At 37.3% G+C, this 19488-nt stretch overlaps 2 long non-coding RNA genes across 2 annotated transcripts in view; one reads left to right on the forward strand and one right to left on the reverse strand.

Annotated features, from left to right (window-relative positions):
* Positions 1–19488, reverse strand: part of LOC121024983 (uncharacterized) — a 710013-nt gene that overhangs the window by 117363 nt on the left and 573162 nt on the right. The window lies entirely within an intron of this gene.
* LOC121024984 (uncharacterized) overlaps positions 2300–19488 on the forward strand; it is a 162616-nt gene continuing 145427 nt past the window's right edge. Inside the window, exon 1 of the long non-coding RNA XR_005787901.1 lies at positions 2300–2390. This is a non-coding gene — a long non-coding RNA (uncharacterized LOC121024984). The remainder of the gene's footprint in view (positions 2391–19488) is intronic.

The following is a 19488-nucleotide window of genomic DNA, read 5'->3' on the forward strand; positions in this document are numbered from 1 at the left end:
TGTGCTGACAGCTCAGAGACTGGAGCCTGCTTCAGATTCTATGTCTCCCTCTCTCTCTGCCCTCCCCCAACTTGATCTCTGTTTTTCTCTCTCTCAAAATATAAATAAACATTAAAAAATAAAATAAAATGAATTTCTTGAATAGACCATGTAGAATAAAGTCCACTATTAGTAAAGATGTGTCCATTTGCATGAAATTGTGTTTATAAGCCCTAGTGCAAAAAAGAGTAGGTTAGTGGAATAGAGGAATGGACAAACTGTGCACCTTTGGCCACTTTTTATTTTTCCCAGTGTGGGCCTAGGTCTGGTTTCAAGGCATAAAGAAAGGTTAATGTTTGAGGGTTATAGGTTCTGACTTTTTTTTTTTTTTTACCTCCAGTCAATTCCTTCTTTAATATACATATGAGAGCATGTATCATTTTATAGTAAATTAAAAGTATATTCATTTATCAGATACACAGGTTAAACAATGGGAAATAAAAGCATAGGTCCTAGAGGAAGTTTGACCAGAGTTTATATGTACTAGCTGTGCAACTTCTGGCACGTTGATTGACTTCTCTGCACCTCTGCGTAGTAAAGAATTTAAATTTGATTAAAACAGAGGTCTGGCATTTCTCATCAGCTCCTAGAAGATAATCTTTGTTTGAGGGCTTTGGGCTAGCCGGATTGTAACAATGTAATTAGAGTAAGGGCTCTGGGTCACATAGTATCAGCTGACCTGGAAACTGAAATCAGTCATGTGGGCAATTAATCAGTCATGTCTATTTAGTAGAGTCTCAATATGTACCAAACACTGAGGCTTGGATGAGCTTCCCAGGTTGACAATACTCCATGCATACTGTCATACACCCATGCTAGGAGGGTAATGTATCCTGACTCCACAGGGAGATAATAGAAATTCCACATTTGGTACTTCTCCTGGATTCCACCCTATGTGCTTCTCCCTTGACTGATATGAATTTGTACACTTTCTTTGTAATAAACCATAATTGTGAATGCAATAGCTTTCAGTAAGTTTTGTGAGTCCTTCTAGTGAATCATCTTACATGAAGGTGGTTTTAGGAGTCATTCAAATTTGTAGTTGGTGTCAAAAGTGAGTGTAGTCTTCAAGGGTGTGCCCTCTAGCTTTGTAGTAGACCCCTATTCTTTGCAACCTTAGTTTACTCATGTCTAAAATGGGGGTAATATCTAATTAACTATTCGAAGACTAATTATAAGGATGAAACAAAATAAAACATTAAAATGTCCTATAATTCAGTACATTCCTCAATAAAAGGCAAGTACTATTGTCAAGCACATATCATAATCATATCATCAATAAGCTTTTTTGTATGGCTTATGAAATATGTATTTTGCCTCTTTCACACATATACAGTCTTAAATCTTCACAATAATTCTTGGAAATAAGTAATTAATATCTTTATTATGGGTGAGAAAATAGAGTTAGCATAATTAAGTGGCTTTATTCATTCATGCAATAGGGATATGTTGAGTGCTTACTTCATGTGGGCATTATGCTAAGTGTTAGAGGTGTAATGGGGAATTAAGAAAATATGACACTAGCACTCATGGTGTTTATAGTGAGAGAGGCAAACATTAAACAAATAACAGTCAAAATATAGAATTAAAAGTTTTTAAATCATTATGGAAAAACAGAAGAATATATGGTTAAATATAATAAGTAATACTGTAGGACTTGAGCTTAGATTTTTAAAGACTAGTGTTCTTGGGGCACCTGGGTGGCTCAGTTGGTTAAGCATCTGACTTCAGCTCAGGTCATGATCTCAAGATATGTGGGTTTGAGCCCTGTGTTGGCTCTGTGCTGTCAGTTCAGAGCCTGGAGCTTGCTTTGGATTCTGTGTCTCCCTTTCTCTCTGCCCCTAACCTACTCACGCTCTGTCTCTCTCTGTCTCTCAAAAAATGAATAAATGTTAACAAAACTTTAAAGACTAGTGTTCTAATGTACTATATGGCCTAAGATAGGTCAAGTGGAAAGACCAACAATCTTTGATTCTTTTGGACTACAGAGTTTCCCTTGACATAGGATTTTCAGTGCTAAATCTGGAACAATCCTAAGCAAAACAGAATAATTGGTCACCCTAATATCTAGTGCTGAATAACTTTGTTTTTTCTATTCTGAGGCCAATTCCTGTATGTGTAGAGTTTGTCAGGGATCATGCCTAGTGAATTAGTAACAGAAAAGGATCAAAAGGTAGATGACCCAGAAATTGTCAACATCAAAGTCCACTCAAGGGAGAATCACTGCCAGAGGCACCTTTGAGAGCATGCTTTCTTTGCAATGAGCTACAGGACATCTCTGGTGAATGGCTGCTCCAGTTGAAGAAAGCTAGAATCCGGTCAGGAAACAAATGCAAGAGTATACACTTCAGGTTAGTTTTGGAAGGTATGGCTCTTACTTATGTTTTTACCAAAGTAAAAGTTTTTTATCTTAAAATCACCTGCAGTTCCAAAAGTAGCTCATTTATATAAGTAACACACAAACACAGTTGGGGAGCAAAACAGACCTTTCAACTAGTAAAGGCAATTGCCACTAAAAACAGAGCTCAACAGTTCCCCTAAGTATTTAAGGCCAGCTGGATACCGAGCTCTTATGGGTCATATTAAAGAAAACAAAAGGATTTTTATACTCAGAGAGTCAGAATCATGCATGGCTAATTAGGAATGGGATTTGAAACCAGTAAGATTCCAGAGTGTACCCAGAAGAGAGGAGCGGTTTTAGAAGTAGGGTAGAAGCAAAAGTTTAGCAGCAAATATTTCAGGGCATAGTTTTGGAGTTGGAAGAACTGTCATAACTGAGACAAGGCCAATTCTTTTCATCTGGAGGTTGTCCCCAGTTTTTATACTGTCCAGCAATTGATTTAGACCTAGGAAAATCATACAGATTTGTACTTGCTAAGCTCTAGGAGAAGTTGGGGTAATCTCAGGGGTCTGCCATGCTTGTATTTATAGACACTTTAAGGAAAGTGCCCTGAAGGAGTTCCTTCTCCCATCACTTTCTATAACTTGTGTTGAGTAAAACCAATCCTGCTACCCTGGCCACAAGTGATTGGACAAGGAATTTATACATGGACAGAGAAGGGAGATGGGAAATATTTATGCCATTTTCACTGTATGAACTCAGCTTTCGGTGTCCTGCACTTCACCAAGGAGAATAAGAGGTATAGAGGTTAACCATTTATGTGCTCAACTAAAGCAAACTGTCCTCTCAAGGCTGAGAGTTGATTATTCCTCTTTTTCCTTCTCATCTTCTTTTCCTCACCTCACCTTACCCTCTTTCCTCCATTTTTTAATAAGACATAATGCAGCAAAATCTGATAATGAACTATAAACAGCTAAGAGATAACAACCATTAATGACTTTTTCAAGACACTTTCTGGGATATTAATTCTTATTGCTTTTCCTAAAACTTAGAAGGCAGTATACACTCACAGTGGTTAGGAGATTGGACCCTTGTAATTAAATAAGAGTGAGTCCTCTTACTCACTGTGGTACCTTAGACAAGTCATTAATCAATATCATCATCTGTAAAAGTGAGGATTAAATGAAGCACTGGATGTAAAATTCTTGAAGAGTGTCTGGAGCACAATAAAACAGTGTACTCAACACTGGCTATTGTTTTCATTGTTACTTTATGATTCCTCTTACTGCTATTACTACTAATAATAACACTTGATAGCAGGGGTCTGATAAAATCCCTCAGAACAAGTAAGCTTTGCAGAATCAGTCTAGGATGGAGAAAGAGGTGGTGAAGGGGAGTTCAGGTTTGTCTGGTGCATTGCACTAGAAAATCCTGGGTTAGGGTGAAGCCCACTGGGTGTATTAGGGCTGCGCAGGATTGGAGGAAGAGAAGCATGGAGAGAGTAAGAAGAACAATGGGGACCTTCTTCACTAACCTTACAATTTAGCTTATCTTTACACTTGTTGGAGATTTTTGCACATTCATTTTTATAGGTTTGCTCTTTTCTTGCTAAACCGAAAAAAGGTTTTGGAGTTGAGGATGGAAGTAACAAGGGACATTTAAGCATCCTCAAATGGAGTGGTGTCAAATCATGCATGTAGAAAGAGTATCATCATGGCTGAGAATAGGTTGGAGGGGTACAGAACACTTCTTCCATTTAAGGAAGAAAACACTGGTAATCTACTTAAATGAAAACCAGTTTTAGTACCTCCTTTATTACACTTTTATAGTCTGCAAAGTTCCATCTTTTTCATGCTGCAGAGTGCATGGTATGTAATTCTATACCAATGATAAATTTTACTTTAGAGGAAAAGTGAAGGTTTTAACTTTTTAATAAGAATTATTTCTCTAGACACTTTATCTGGTATTCAAACTATTTAATTTGTAAGGCCATATCCCTGATTCACAAAAACTTTAAGTGACACCAATCGGGCTCAACTATTTTCATTATTAATGTACAACAATGCTAATCGAGGTTGACTTGACTCTTGAGCCATAATGTTAAGATTTTTCTTCACCCTAAAGCACAATTTAAGATTAGTAATAAAAATTAACATTTTTGTATTATCTACTTCCTTTACTGATGTTACACTCATTGAACATTAACTGACACTAAGTTAGTCTCTATTTAAAAATACACATTTAGTTCTGTTTTCAGAAGATTTCTACTCCCAACATCATATGTAGCATGACACTAAGCGTGAAATTTATAGTAGGAAAAAAAAACAAAGCAATTAAGTAAAATAAAAGACAGCATAACCTATTAGCCTTCTCTAGGTTGTGGTCTTTCCAGACTTATTACTGTAATAAGTCCTCATTAATGTGGACTTCATGAAAACTCAAGTTTGGAGATCATTTGAACTCAGGCTAGGTTTAAATTGACCTTGCATTATCAATGAAGAAAGCTTTGCTAAGCAAATTAAAGTAGAAATAGGAATGCTGGAGGAATATTCAAACTACTTAATAGACCAAACTGTGCTTTCAAATACTTTAATTCCATCCCATTATTACAGTGATTACAATTACAAATGAATCTTATCTTTCATTAAAGCAGGCCCAGCATGATTCTTATTCATCACCAACTACCAAGCACAACTTTTCACATATTCTGTTCAGATTTCACCACCAGTTCAGACTGGTTGCTCCCACAATTAGCTTGACTTAACAGTAGCTAATTATTAACCATTTAGATTGATGTTATGATTTACAGAGTATCCTTTTCTGGAAGAGCTTCATCAACAGTCTTATATTAACATTTAACAACTCCCTTTAAACAGTCTGACATTTCCAGTAGATCTTAGAGAAACAATAATGCAATGGAGTATGTCACAGGCATACATTTCAAATGTGTTTCAAAAATACATTATTCCAATCAAACTGTGACAAGGTTCACATAGTCAAAAGTGCCTACATTTCTTTCAGAACTAAGAATATGAAGGGAGGATCAAGAATATAAAAGCAGCACCAGCTGAATCTCAAGGAGATAAACTTGCAATATTTTCTTACCTCAAATGTTACATGACAGCGTGTAATCGGGGTTTATGTTAAGTAGAAGACACATCCCAGTAAAAAAATTAGATATCTCATGAAATCTACACTAAAGTCAGGACAATCCCAGTAGATAAAAGAAACTGTCTCCTTTGTGGGTGACTCTAAAAAAAAACACTTTCAGGTGGGTGGATGTATATATCTTAAGTATACAAGAGATTTAGTAGGTGTTTCTAATTAATTATCACAGGAACCCTATAGGAAGAATTGTTATTATCTTGTTTGGACAAAGTAAACACCTGAAGCACACGGGGTTTGGGGAACTGCCCTCTGTCTCTGAGGGTGTTGCAGAGTTAAGATCAGACCCTAAGTCACCAACATCTGCATTCCCTCATTGGTGGTGGTGATGATTGAGCTATTGCAGTTGCTGCTGTTGATAGGTTCTATAATTAACAGATAAAAGAAGTGAAGATTAAGTGAGATGATACATCTCCAGGAAAACTCTGGTACCCAAGATCACATAGGTGTATTTCTCACACTGTTGCTATTTTCTTTTTCTTTTCTTATTATTTTTTAATGTTTATTTATTTTTGAGAGAGAGAGAGAGTGAGCAAGCAGGGGCAGGGCAGAGAGAGAGGGAGACACAGAATCTGAAGCAGTCTCCAGGCTCTGAGCTGTCAGCACAGAGCCCAACGTGAAGCTCAAACTCATAGACCATGAGATCATGACCTGAGCTGAAGTTGGATGCCCAACCAACCGAGCCACCCAGGTGCTCTTGTTGCTATTTTCTTGTATGAGTTCCTGATTCCAGCTATTTGGGTTTACACTGTCCAATATAATAGTCAATGGCCACATGCAGCTATTAAAATTAAAATTTTAACTAATTAAAATTATTTAAAATTAAAAACTCAGTTCTTCACTCACTTTAGTCACATTTCTAGTATTCAATATCCACATGTAGTTAACAGTTACCATATCGATTAGCAAAGATTTAGAACATTTTTTCACATTGTAGAAAGTTTTATTGGACACAAAAAAATCACATAGTTTTATATATACTTGTGTATGTAAATACATAGAAAGGGAACTGGAAAATGCAAATGAAGACATTGAGGTTGGGACAGGGATTAAGGAGGACCTTCATGTTTTGTTCTGTATGCTTTCACATTGTTTGAAAGGTGCATATAAGGTTCCTTTAGAAATGTAAGAAAACGCAATACCTCTTTAAAAAACTATAATAATTTTGGGAAAAAATATTGTTTTCAATCTTTTACAATCTTTCCAATGCACTTCCTGGTAGAGGATATTACCTAAGAACTATTTCCTTGGTATCTGGCACATAGCAAACGCTGTTGCCAAATTAAGTATTAATTAGAAAAAAAAGAGGCTCTGTTGGGGCCAGAGGAAGAGGAGTGGATTTTTTCTTTTCCCCATATAATAAGGAGCCTGTATGAGCTACTCTTCTCCAAGGAGCACAACAGCCCCTTTTAGCCTGGCCTTGCCCAGCGTGGGAGATTCCCAAGCCAAATTTAGAGCAACTCTTGAAATATCAGGCAACAAGCACATCACGAAAATCCCAAGCCATCCTATGTCCAGCAAAAGAAGATATGGAAAGCCCTTTCTCACCCAGGCAAGGGGCCAAGGAGCAGGGTCTAGCCATGCTGACTTGTTGATACCTGAGAAAGAATGTCATAAATTATTCCATGGCTCCTCACCAGAAAGTTTGATGAAGTAAAGCAAGAAAGAGAAAATCAATCCCAGTAAGAACAGCTTCTGTTAGATTAAAGGAGAAAGGTTGATAATGAAGGGGCCCTGACAATTCAAATCCTGTTGGAAAAAAAAAAAAAAAGATTACTCCACAGCCCTTAATCCTCTCTCACTTCCTAACCACCACCCCCATCTTGATCATTCTTGGGCCATTTTCCTTAGGAAGAAGTTCTTTTCACCTTCTGCTATCTTGGGGGGACAAGCAAAGAAGCAACTTGGCTAAACGCAAAAAGGTTCAGTAGTGATCACCAGAATGAGATTTTCCAGAAAACTTTTCTTCTGATCTTGACAGATGTTAAAAGATGGCAAAACCAAATGCAACATCAACAATATCAAAATTAAAGCATTAAAATGTATAGGGAAAAATTTCTTGCATCCCATTAACCATGTTACATGTTTTGCCTTGGGAATTTAAAGAATATAGGGGTGCCTGGCTGGCTCAGCCAGTACAGCATGCAATTTCTGATCTCAGAGTCATGAGTTCAAGCCCCACGTTGAGTGTAGAGTTTACTCAAAAAACATTTGGATATGTCAATTACATCTCAATAAAACTGAAAAAGGATTAAAAATAAAAAAGAATATAATGCACTGCCTCTTTAGAACCATGGTATAACTGAATGTTAGCCTAACACTACTTCAATCTCAAAATATCACTGAGCAAGATGTTACCTGACAAGACCTAATGAAAGCTGACAGGTTCATTTTTGCTAGGAAAGAGAAGTCAGCTGTCCACCACAGAGCACTACATTCTTTCTAACTGATGCTTACTCATAGATCCCAGGAGGGAGGTAAGAACAAATAGTTTGAAGAAATAAAAGCCATGGGCTACCTGTCACAGTGGCTCTTAACAGAACGTTAATACTGGTAGAGATCTTGGAGAGATCATCCAAAGCAAACTCATCCTTTTTACAGATGAAGAAATTGAGGCTTTGAGATGGCAAAGAATATAGAAACCATTAGTCTCAGAACTAGAAATTAGAAACCCAGGTCTCTTTATTACTCTCAGTTCTATCTTAGCAATAAAAGACTGTTTTGAAAGGTCAGCACAGTACTATGGATTAACAAACACAGAACAGTGAATTTATGCACACGATTCTGAAGTTCTGGTTGCTGAATTTGGTAGTAACAGGTCATACTATTGGTATTTTTTTGAGTCAAACTTAAGGTCATCAAGAAGACCAGAGTTGTTTATTATTATTATTATTATTATTATTATTATTATTATTTGTAAAAATGCAAGGAGGAAAGACTATAATCATAAGCTTTAATGATAGTTCAACCTTTCACATACTAAAATACACTTGTGTCTTATTTTGCTCTCTGCTTCCCCCAGAATAAAATTTCACTGGAGAGCCTATTCTTCAGCTATTCATTTTGTTTTAGAAGATTTAGAGAGTAAAGTTGTTTCATATACTCCTTAATATTCATAAATGAGATCCAGGTATCTTCTCTCACTCTGATTAATGTCATAAATTACCATCATAGTTATTTTCACAATGTTTATGGGACTTTGAAATACATTTAACTTAATAATAAATACATTTCTATGGGATATCATTTTAATATTTTTTTAGATATGATAAAGGATTATTGGTATGATTTTGAACAAGCTAAGCACCTCTATTTGCCTTTATCTTCAAAATGGGGATGGTGATAATAGCACCTACCCCATAAGATTGATAGTAAAATATTGAGTGAATTAATATTTAAAGTACTTGGAACAGACCTTGGCAAATAATATTTGTTAAATAAATCTGTTATATAATAAAGCACCTACATGGCATCAAACTCCAGACCAAATTTAAATATCTGGGGCAGGGATTTTTCAATGTTGGTTTTACATCAGAATGTCCTATGGAACATTTAAAAATGGAGATGCACAGACCCTACTCCAGATCTACTGAATCTGAAGTGCCAATGGAGAGAAAATTTGGGTGAAGTTTCTGCATGTTTGTGTATGTGTGCATGTATGTGTATGTGTGTGTTTCTGTGTTTTAAAGTTTCATAGATACCCCTCATTGGCCTAGACACTGGTAACTATGTGAGGCAATTTCTAATTTCTAAAAGCTGAAATCTGAACTTATAACTGACACTCCTTTTTAATTCATCAGCACCAACCAAATCCTTCTTACTTATTCCAAATGTAAAATTCTTTTTTAAAAATGTTTATTTATTTATTTTGAGAGAGAGAGACAGAATGTGAGCATATGTGCACATGCACAGGAAAGGGGCAGAGAAAGAGGGAGAGAGAATCCCAAGCAGGCTCTGCACTGTCAGCACAGAACCCTACAACCTCACTAATGACCTGAGCCAAAATCGAGTTGGAGGCCTAGCTGACTAAGCCACCCAGGTGCCCCTCCAAGTGGAATATCCTTGAAGCACCTTCCTTATATGACTTCTGGTCCAGAATATGCTTTAAATATGTTCTATATTTAAAGAGACGGCACATTAACTCAGCATTTTCAAAGAGGAATTGGGGAAGAAAGAGTTTTGTCATGTCATTTAGAAATCTATATTGCCTTCTCTGCCTTAGTTTTAAAGCAAAGTTTGCTGTGATATTCCTGCTGCTACTTTTTATACCCTGTCCTAATTTGCCTTATTTGTACTGAGACATATTTATAATAAAAGAAAATTTTATTTTATTTTATTTTTTTTTTTCAACGTTTATTTATTTTTGGGACAGAGAGAGACAGAGCATGAACGGGGGAGGGGCAGAGAGAGAGGGAGACACAGAATCGGAAACAGGCTCCAGGCTCCGAGCCATCAGCCCAGAGCCCGACATGGGGCTCGAACTCACGGACCGCGAGATCGTGACCTGGCTGAAGTCGGTCGCTTAACCGACCGACTGTGCCACCCAGGCGCCCCCAAAAGAAAATTTTAAATGTGTGTTGAGAGGAAAAAAGAATCTTGGTAACAAATGAAAGGCTATCCACCATCAAAACACTAATTATTTGAGTATACCGACTTGAGAGTTCACAAGCTCTTCTCATAAGCCACATTGGTATTTATTAAAAACATGGTCCTTATTGAGTTTTATAACCCTGAGACACCAGTCAGAAATACATTTCCACGGGGCTAGTTAGTCTAGGCATTTATGTAACTGACAAAATTCACTTGCTCTGTCCCTTACGACCATATTTGTTAGTCAAAATGTCAACAGCTGCTCTGAGGACACATTTGGGTTAAGTCAGTATCACAGTTGATGCTAGTAGGTTTTGCTTCAGAAAACTGTTACTCAGGAAAGCAAGTATAATTTTTGATATAAATTTGTTAAAAATTAATAGGCAATGAGGGTTAGATATGCTAAGAAGGCAGGATCACAAGGGAAACTGATGAAGACATGTTCTGGTACAAGAACAAAGGCAACTGCCACACTGAAGTACTAAGGAGAAGCAAAAAGAGATAGAATTCTGAGAATTGGGAAATAAAGGAAAATTTGGCATCAGTGTTTCAAAACAGAATGCCTTTCAGGTTTCTGTGCCAATTCATTTCAGCCTGCCTCCCATTCAAAGTCTTCATACCTCCCTTCAGCTGTATTCCCAGTCTCTCCCACCACCAGTAATTTGCAATGTTCAGCTAATTCCAACCTCCCTTTTACACAGTGTGTAAAAGCAGTGCTAATCTGAAAACCACCTCAGGGAACTTCCCTCCAGAATTGGAAAGCAAGGAATGGGGGCAAGAGACAACGACACAAACACAGATAAACCCCAAAACAGCCAGATATCCTATCATGTAATGCAATTCATGCCTGAGGTAACATCTTCTATGCAGTAGGTCTTAATCACTGCAACTTATAAAACAATAATTAAATTAAAACAAAGTACAGTAAAACACACACACATTTCTTTGAACTACGGCAGCACAACTGCACTGCCAGCATTTTACATAAAAGGGATATATTTTATGTATTTGAACACTGAGAGTTTTTCATGTTTTGCAGTGTTCTTCATATTCATCAGTTCTAGCTCTTCTCCAAGACCGACAGTATGTTACTCTCTTGAGACCATATTACCAGTGTTTGATTTTTCTGAAAATCATTTTAGTCCTGACTCTCTGCTCCTCCAAACCTTTCCCACTTCTTACCCTGGCAGCAAACAAAAAGGGATGCCTAACCAGAGTGTGAAACTAGTGTTTTTTAGGATGAGATGTCAATAAGAGATATTTATATGAGTCTGAAAGAAATAAATTAATGTAAATAATCACCTAAATAGGAGATTAGGTCTCAAACCACCCAGGAAAACTTTTTATAACCACTAGTTTTCATCAAACTCCATTACAGAAGCTTTATTACAAGTCAAAATAGAAATCAGAGTATTGTCTCTGTGTATTATATGACCTCTCAAATCCTTACCTTTCTGGTTGACGTAATTATTCAAATTGGACCTGATACTCATCAAGGCCTAGACATTCCATTACCATCATGTTTTGGTTTTATTTTTGACAATCAAATGTATTTACTATATTGAACTTCTTGTTTCATCTTCATAGTTTTGTTTCCAGAAAACTCTATAGAATACAACATGCAATCCTCTAAATTATTTCAAAATGCTTTCTTCACATGGCCAGTAGACTTTAGAAACTCAACAGTTTTGCTTTCCCCCTGACACAAAGGTAACTGGCTGACAGGTGACTGACAGGCACAATTCCCACCTATTTGGTAGTTATTAGACCAAGTGGCTCCAAACCTTTGTCGGGAGGGTTGAAGCAGAACAATGTTCAATACTTTCCATGAAATAAATTGAAGGTCTCCTAGCATTTAGTTGCACTGGCCTTGGTAAGTATATAATGAAGATAAACGTAGCCAGATCTTTGATTAGATGCTTTGGCACAAAGATCAAAGATGGAAACATGAATTCCTCAAAGACTAGCCCTTAATTTTGCTGGCAAAAATGCCTAGCTTGCATGCTGCTGATAGAAGCAAGAGCCTATTATCATTGTTTAGTGTGGGATGCATTATCAACATTATAGCCGGTGTTAAACCCTATTCTTCTCCTTTAATCAGTGATAAAGCAGAAACCAAACTCTTCCAACATGAAGAATCCTTCCTGTACCTCGGTTTTTGGTCAATCAACAGTCATGAAGCATGTCCCTAGCATGCATATTTGTATTTACCTCTAAAACAGACAACTGTTGATAATTATCTGCCAACAGTTTACAAACATTTTTGCTCTTGGTTGTCAGGATTTCACTTAGAGATAAAATGGACTTGATCCTACTCCTGTATTTTTAAGCTTTGACGTAATTAGGCAGAAAACTGTATCTGTGATTACCCTCATTAAAATATTTGGCTTTCATCATGGAAACTGACATGGGAGCTCCCTCACTTGGTGCTGAGTTATGCTTATACTTAAGAAGAAAGTATTTGTTTAATGTGTCAACTCTTCCCTTCTGTGGGAAGAGTTCTCTTACCTTCTTCACTTTGTCAATGTCATCATCTAAATTGAGTTAATTCTAAGTTTTATATATATATATATATATATATATACACACACATATATATACATATATACGTATATATGTATATGTGTATATGTATATATATATATTTTTTTTCTTTTTTCCTGGAGCAAAGGAAAACAACTCTGCAAAATGATTCTACCTTTGTTTTGGAAGCTTCCTTTGTTTCCAATATATTCAGTTATTAAATTTATTCTACTATATGTGTTTAACTATGAAATTTTTAATAAAATATTTGGCCAATTTTCTCTCAATGACAGCAAAGGCAGGAAAAGGGAGAAGTAAATTTCTTAAAAAAAATTTTTTTAACCTTTATTCATTTCTGAGATATGGAGAGAGACACAGCACGAGTGTGGGAGGGGCAGAGAGAGAGGGAAACACAGAATCAGTAGCAGCCTCCAGGCTCTGAGCTGTCAGCACAGAGCCTGCCTCTGGGCTGGAACCCACCAACCGTGAGATCATGACCTGAGCTCAAGTTGGATGTTTAACCCACTGAGCCACCCAGGCGCCCAGGGAGAAGTAAATTTCTAAATACATTCAGATAATATGCTGTTTCATCTTGGCTAAAATTTGAGGGATCCAATTTAAGATACCCACAAAACTGGCCCTGAAAGAGCAACCTATTAATCAAAAATAACTCCTGCTTCCTGTTCCATTGTTTAGTTCATTAGTCATTTATGAAGCATATACTATGTAATAGGTGCTGTGTTTTGTGCTAGAGATGCAATGATGAAAAGCCCCAGTTCTTCCTCACGATAGAAAGATCCTATGATTCACTGCAAGGGAAAGCTACTAGATGAAGGTAGCTAGATTATGACTTGGCATAGGAAATAGGACAAAGAAGAGAATTGATTAACCATTATTGCACAAAGTAGGTGAGAGGTGTCAGTATCATTTACTGAGTTGGCTGGGAAGCTGTGTAATCATGGTAGCAACAATTTCAACTATGTCTAATAAAACCTGACTATGCTCATCATATATAAAGTATCTTTGCCTTAGCCATACCTACCTATGTCGCTCTTCATGCAATTTGCCCTTTCCTAAACAGTACATTAAATCCAAGCAATCACATCAGTGTAGACATTCAGCCAGGCCAAAAAATTTACTTGTTCCACTTAATTAATTTACTAGCTAGCTTGGAGAATATATAGTAAAACCTTCATTAACTGGTATGCTTGGTGAATAGGCTATTGTAAGTAATTGAACTGTCTAACCAAAAGTTGAGAAGAAAGCATTTTTGTAGTTTTTAACCCTTGTTGAAAAACATTTTTAAATTCTCAAGACAAATTTTAAGCTTCAGTGAGTGAAATTTAATACAAAGAGTTGAATGTTTACTGGCAATCATGATCAGTCAGGACTTTATGGCTATCACTGTGCATAAGACCTCACTCTTTAGAGTAGGTGATAGAAAATTAGAATGTCTAAGACTATGGTTTGAGATATTTAATTAAATATTTAAAAATACTTCGTAGAAGCCATTTTTAAAATGAACTCCTGATAATAGCTTGCTTGAGTTTAGCCTCTTCCCCAAATTAAATGAATTGTCATCATCATCACCATCACCATCATAATGTATTCTGGCTAATTTAGTATTTTAGAATCTGCTAAAATACTAACTAGCTTCTTAACCTTTGGCATAAAACAAGAAATTATACATAGACCCTAAGATCTAAAAGGAGTTTAACTGGTTCTTTTTTTTTTTTTTTTTACAGAGGAGGAAAGAGGTCCAGGGAAAGTGAAAGTGACTTAGCCAAAGTCCCACAATAAATCTTAAGAGCTGAGACACATTCAGATTTCCTCTTTTAGAATTCAAGGTTTGATCTATCTACCCACTGCTAATGATAAGTTATCTGGGGCTATGTTTTCTTTTCTTTCAAAAAAAAAAAAAAAAAAGGTTTAGTCTTGATGATCTTATCTGTGTCTCCTAACCCTAGATTTCTTGATTTATTCAAATCAAGACTGCAATTATTATCCCTGCTTTAGAAAACTTGTTTTTTAAACCAGTTAAGAGGTGTGGGTTTTATAATAACAAAGTGTATTTTTGGATTTTACATAGTACCTTAAATTAGACAATGCAACACAGGGTGCTAAAAATTGTCAGAAAGCCCCCTTCTATCTCATAAGTGCATTAAAGCAGAACTTTATTTTTTTTATCCTCAATACTACATTTTATTTTATTATTTTTTTAAATGGAACTTTAAAGACAATCACTGCTCTGTCCCATGGTTGATGTTCTTTGATTGAAATGCAAGTCTATTTTTTTTTCCTAGAATACCTATTTGTGCTAAAAACAAAATAAAACAAAACAAAAAAACCCTCCAGTATATGGAGGTGAGAATACATGCTTCCTTGCCATGACATTTTATTATTTTTAGTTGGAGTTCCTTAATTTACAAATAATACAGGCAGGGGAATTACTGATTTGGCTGTGATGCTCAGGAAGAAACCTGTCATTTTTCTTTCAAAACTAAAATAACTGAGGTGTTTGCTAATTTATCGTCTGAATATGTTTTCTTTGGCACACGAAGAGTATATATATTTAAATTACAGGAAAATGTAGCTTTTTAAAGTTAAAAGTTTCCCCTTTCATCTTTGAAAAAAGAAAAGTGGGCCTAATTGAATACAGCAGTGTATTAAGGCATTTTGGTTGCTCTTTGCCTGGCCAACTACCAGAGTACTCTTTAATATAGCATTTTCAAATAGGTAAGCCCGCTGGGATTTTTTAGTAAAAGGTGGCATGATTTAGTGAGACTGGGTACTTTTACCACAAAGGTTGTGAAGTTGTAACTACTAGCATTTCTAAAGGATAGGAAGTTGCATTTGACTGTATACTAAATCCACACATGAATCCAGTTTCTTTCTTTCTTTCTTTTTTTCTTATGAAACTAATAGGAAAGAGTTTTAATCTTATAAATTGATTAGTTTTTCTTAATGTAAAATTTACTGTCAAATTGGTTTCCATACAACACCCAGTGCTCATCCCAAAAGGTGCCCTCCTCAATACCCATCACCCACCCTCCTCTCCCTCCCACCCCCATCAACCCTATTTATTCTCAGTTTTTAAGAGTCTCTTATGGTTGGCCTCCCTCTCTAACTTTTTTTTCCTTTCCCCTTTCCCATGATCTTCTGTTAAGTTTATTTCTTAAGCATCCACCTTTTAGTCTTTAGTCTATGTTTATAAAATAGCAATGGACAAGGTTAGAAGCAATTGTGCTTAGCTGATACACACAGATATGTATCTTTGCATTTCTTATTTTCTTTTTACCATTGTCAAAATATTCACTGCACAATGCTGAAAATAATAAGAACCAAAGTTACCCTATTATAACACTGAAAGGACTAACAGATGCCATGTATGCTATATAGATTAAGCTGTGTTATATCAGACATTGACTATATAGAATTGATTTTGTATGTCTGAATGATTTCACCACTAAAATATTCACATTTATATAACAATAGGGTTATAATAAAGATATGATAATGGATTTGTGATTATTTCAGAGATAGTATTCAAGGAATATTCACATTTTCATTCAAATGTTTGTTTATAAATGTGGAATTTATGAGGAAATTTGATAAATTCAGCCAATTACCTTCTTTAAGATATTGTGCATGTTTCTCTTTGGCCAATATCCACATAGACAGACAGATAATTCATGCCAGAAAGATAGCCAGGTTAGGACCTGAGTTATCTAGATCAGTAAATACTCTCCAAGAGACTCCATGATGATGGGCATGTTCCATATCTGCACTGTTCAATATGATAACCACCACATGTGTCTAATGAGCATATGATATGTGTCTAGCATGACTCAAGAACTGAGATTTCAATTTTGTTCTGATGAATTCAAATTTAAATGTAAATAGCCATATGTGGCTAGTGACTACCATATTGAACAGCACAGATTTGGATTTTTCATATAGAATAAGGTCAACCGATCAGGACATATTGTGATTAAGGCCAGGTAAGAGGATTGGTGGGAATCTGGATTCAGTTTTCCTAGGTATGAATCCTGAACTCCATTACTCACTAACTGTGGGGATTTGGGCAAATTATGTAAACTCTCTGACTTTTAGTTTCCCCTGTTTAGAAACTACAGGCAATAATAATAGTCCTACCTTGTTCTGGAGATTTAATGAGATAATGTAAGTGAAATCCATAGCACAATGCTTGGCATAGAGTAAGCACTCAAAACACAGTGGTTGTTATTATTTAATCAACTATAAAACTGCAATTAATTTGGGGTTATGTAGATAGGTTTAACGTCAGTAGAGGTGTTTCAATGTGTGGTGACTAAAAATGACAAAACTGGAAAAGAATAAAAGTTCAGGCACATAAGAAAATAATTTTTTCTCCCCCTGATATATTATGCCAGAGTGGAAAATTGGAAAGTAACTTCTTATCACAGCAGTATAGGAAGTTTTGATACACAGTTGAAATCAAAGGCATTTTAAGACCTCTGAGGCAAGCAGGAGTTTTCATATGCTGTGGTTTGAAGGGCTCTGAAAATATAGCAAGCCAGGAGAAAAAAGGCCTTATAAGTAATTCTTTCAGGAATCTCTACCAGAAACTTAGTCACTTCCTTTATTTTTCTAGCAGCAGCTGCCAGGTTAATGTAATGGTCTTTTGCTGACCAAGAGTTCCATACCAGAGAACAGTATGGCACAGACATCTAATTTTCCCCAATGTATCTTTGTTTCAAGATAACAAAATTACAAATTTTTAGCTAAGCTTATGGTCATCCAGCATAGAGACTATTTTCTAGTCATCCTTGCACCTACTTGTGGCAGGGAGACTAAGTCCCAGTCAATGGGATATAAGTGGAGGAAGAGTGTGCCAATTCTGGGAAGTGTCCTTAAAGGGAGGAGTTTGTCCTTCACATCCCTTTCCTTATTGGTTAGAATGCAGACATGATGGCTAGAGGAAGCCCTCTTTGACCACAAGGTAACTTTCAGAATGGAGGCCAGGCATGGAAGAGCTGTAAGATCAAAGGATTAGACCATACCAGTCGTATTATGTACCTCTGCCCTTGAATGCATCAAAGAAAAAAACCTATCTTGTTTAAGCCATTCTTATTTAGGTTTTCTGTCACTTGCACCCAAACTTAATTCTAACTAATCATAGGTGTTCCAGCATAGACTGTATAAACATCTCTTTCCAATGCACAAGAGTTCCAAGGCAGACTTGCTTCAGGTTTACCTTTTTTTAAGTGAAGGGAATAATGACAGAGGTACTCATATAAGAATTTAGTGTACTTTGAAACACATCCCATACAGGATTCAGAGAAATAGTCAAAAATCAAATAGGCTGCTAAAGGACACATAAAGATGGCTTATCAATAAAATGCAGAACTGTGAATGTCGTGGAAAATGTAGGACCATCCTATAGCATCTATCTGTTGGACAACAATAGAAATGGAAAGTGGAAAGCTACATTTTTCAACATACTTAAGCTTCTAAAAAGCTTCTTTCATCCTTAGATGAGATATTTAAATTCATCATGCTGTACCTATGGGCAGAAACAGTATTTTTTCCCTGCCACTAGATGCTAGTTAACCTTGGATGAAGACTATCTGCTATAGAAAATCTGTTACTGGGCAAACAATGCAAGTACTTGTTGGTAGAGTGGGAAAGCAAAGCAGCCAATGGTCTCCTACCAAATTAATCCTATTAGAATGAAAAAGATTCTTTATAAGTATTCTTTAAAGGATCAATCAGTATTGCATTTTAGGGAGGAAAAGTTCATTAATTATTAGGACATTATTAGGACAACTCAGTGGTTTTAGAACTCAACAACTATTTGGTTTATTATTTTTAATAATTAAGAACTTTTACAATTTTGGGGTAAAGTACTTCCATAGGCCTATAAAAAGAAATCAACTACGGAGAGAGGGAAGATGGCGGTGTAGGAGGACGCTGGGCTCACCGCGCGTCCTGCTGATCACTTAGATTCCACCTACACCTGCCTAAATAACCCAGAAACACACCAGAGGATTACCAGAAGGAGTCGCCGGAGCCAAGCGCAGACGAGAGGCACACGGAAGAGGGTAGGAAGGGCGGCCAGGCGGTGCGCGCTCCACGGACTGGCGGGAGGGAGCCGGGGCGGAGGGGCGGCTCGCCTGCCAAGCAGAGGCCCTGAGTCTGGCTTGCAAAAAGCGGAGGGGCCTCACGGACTGTGTTCCCACAGCAAGCGCAACTTAGCAGCTGGGAGGTCACAAGTTAACAGCTCTGCTCAGAAAGCGGGAAGGCTGGAGAACAAAGGGAAGGAGAGCTGCTGAGCCCCCGGACGACAGAGCTCAGTTTGGTGGGGAACAAAGGCGCTCGCCAGTGCCATCTCCCCCGCCCATCCCCCAGCCAAAATCCCAAAGAGAACCAGTTCCTGCCAGGGAACTTGCTCCCTCCGGGCAAACACCCAACTCTGCACTTCTGCGGAGCCAAACCTCTGGCAGCGGATCTGACTCCCTCCTGCTGCCACAGGGCCCCTCCTGAAGTGGATCACCTAAGGAGAAGCAAGCTAAGCCTGCCCCTCCTGCCCCCGTGCACCTTGCCTGCCCACCCCAGCTAAGACGCCAGATCCCCAGCATCACAAGCCTGGCAGTGTGCAAGTAGCCCAGACAGGCCACCCCACCCCACAGTGAATCCCGCCCCTAGGAGAGGGGAAGAGAAGGCACGCACCAGTCTGACTGTGGCCCCAGCGGTGGGCTGGGGGCAGACATCAGGTCTGACTGCGGCTCCGCCCACCAACTCCAGTTATACACCACAGCACAGGGGAAGTGCCCTGCAGGTCCTCACCA

This window comes from Herpailurus yagouaroundi, unplaced genomic scaffold (genome assembly GCF_014898765.1).
Source record: "Herpailurus yagouaroundi ecotype Mexico unplaced genomic scaffold, PumYag 67416, whole genome shotgun sequence".
NCBI lineage: Eukaryota > Metazoa > Chordata > Mammalia > Carnivora > Felidae > Herpailurus > Herpailurus yagouaroundi.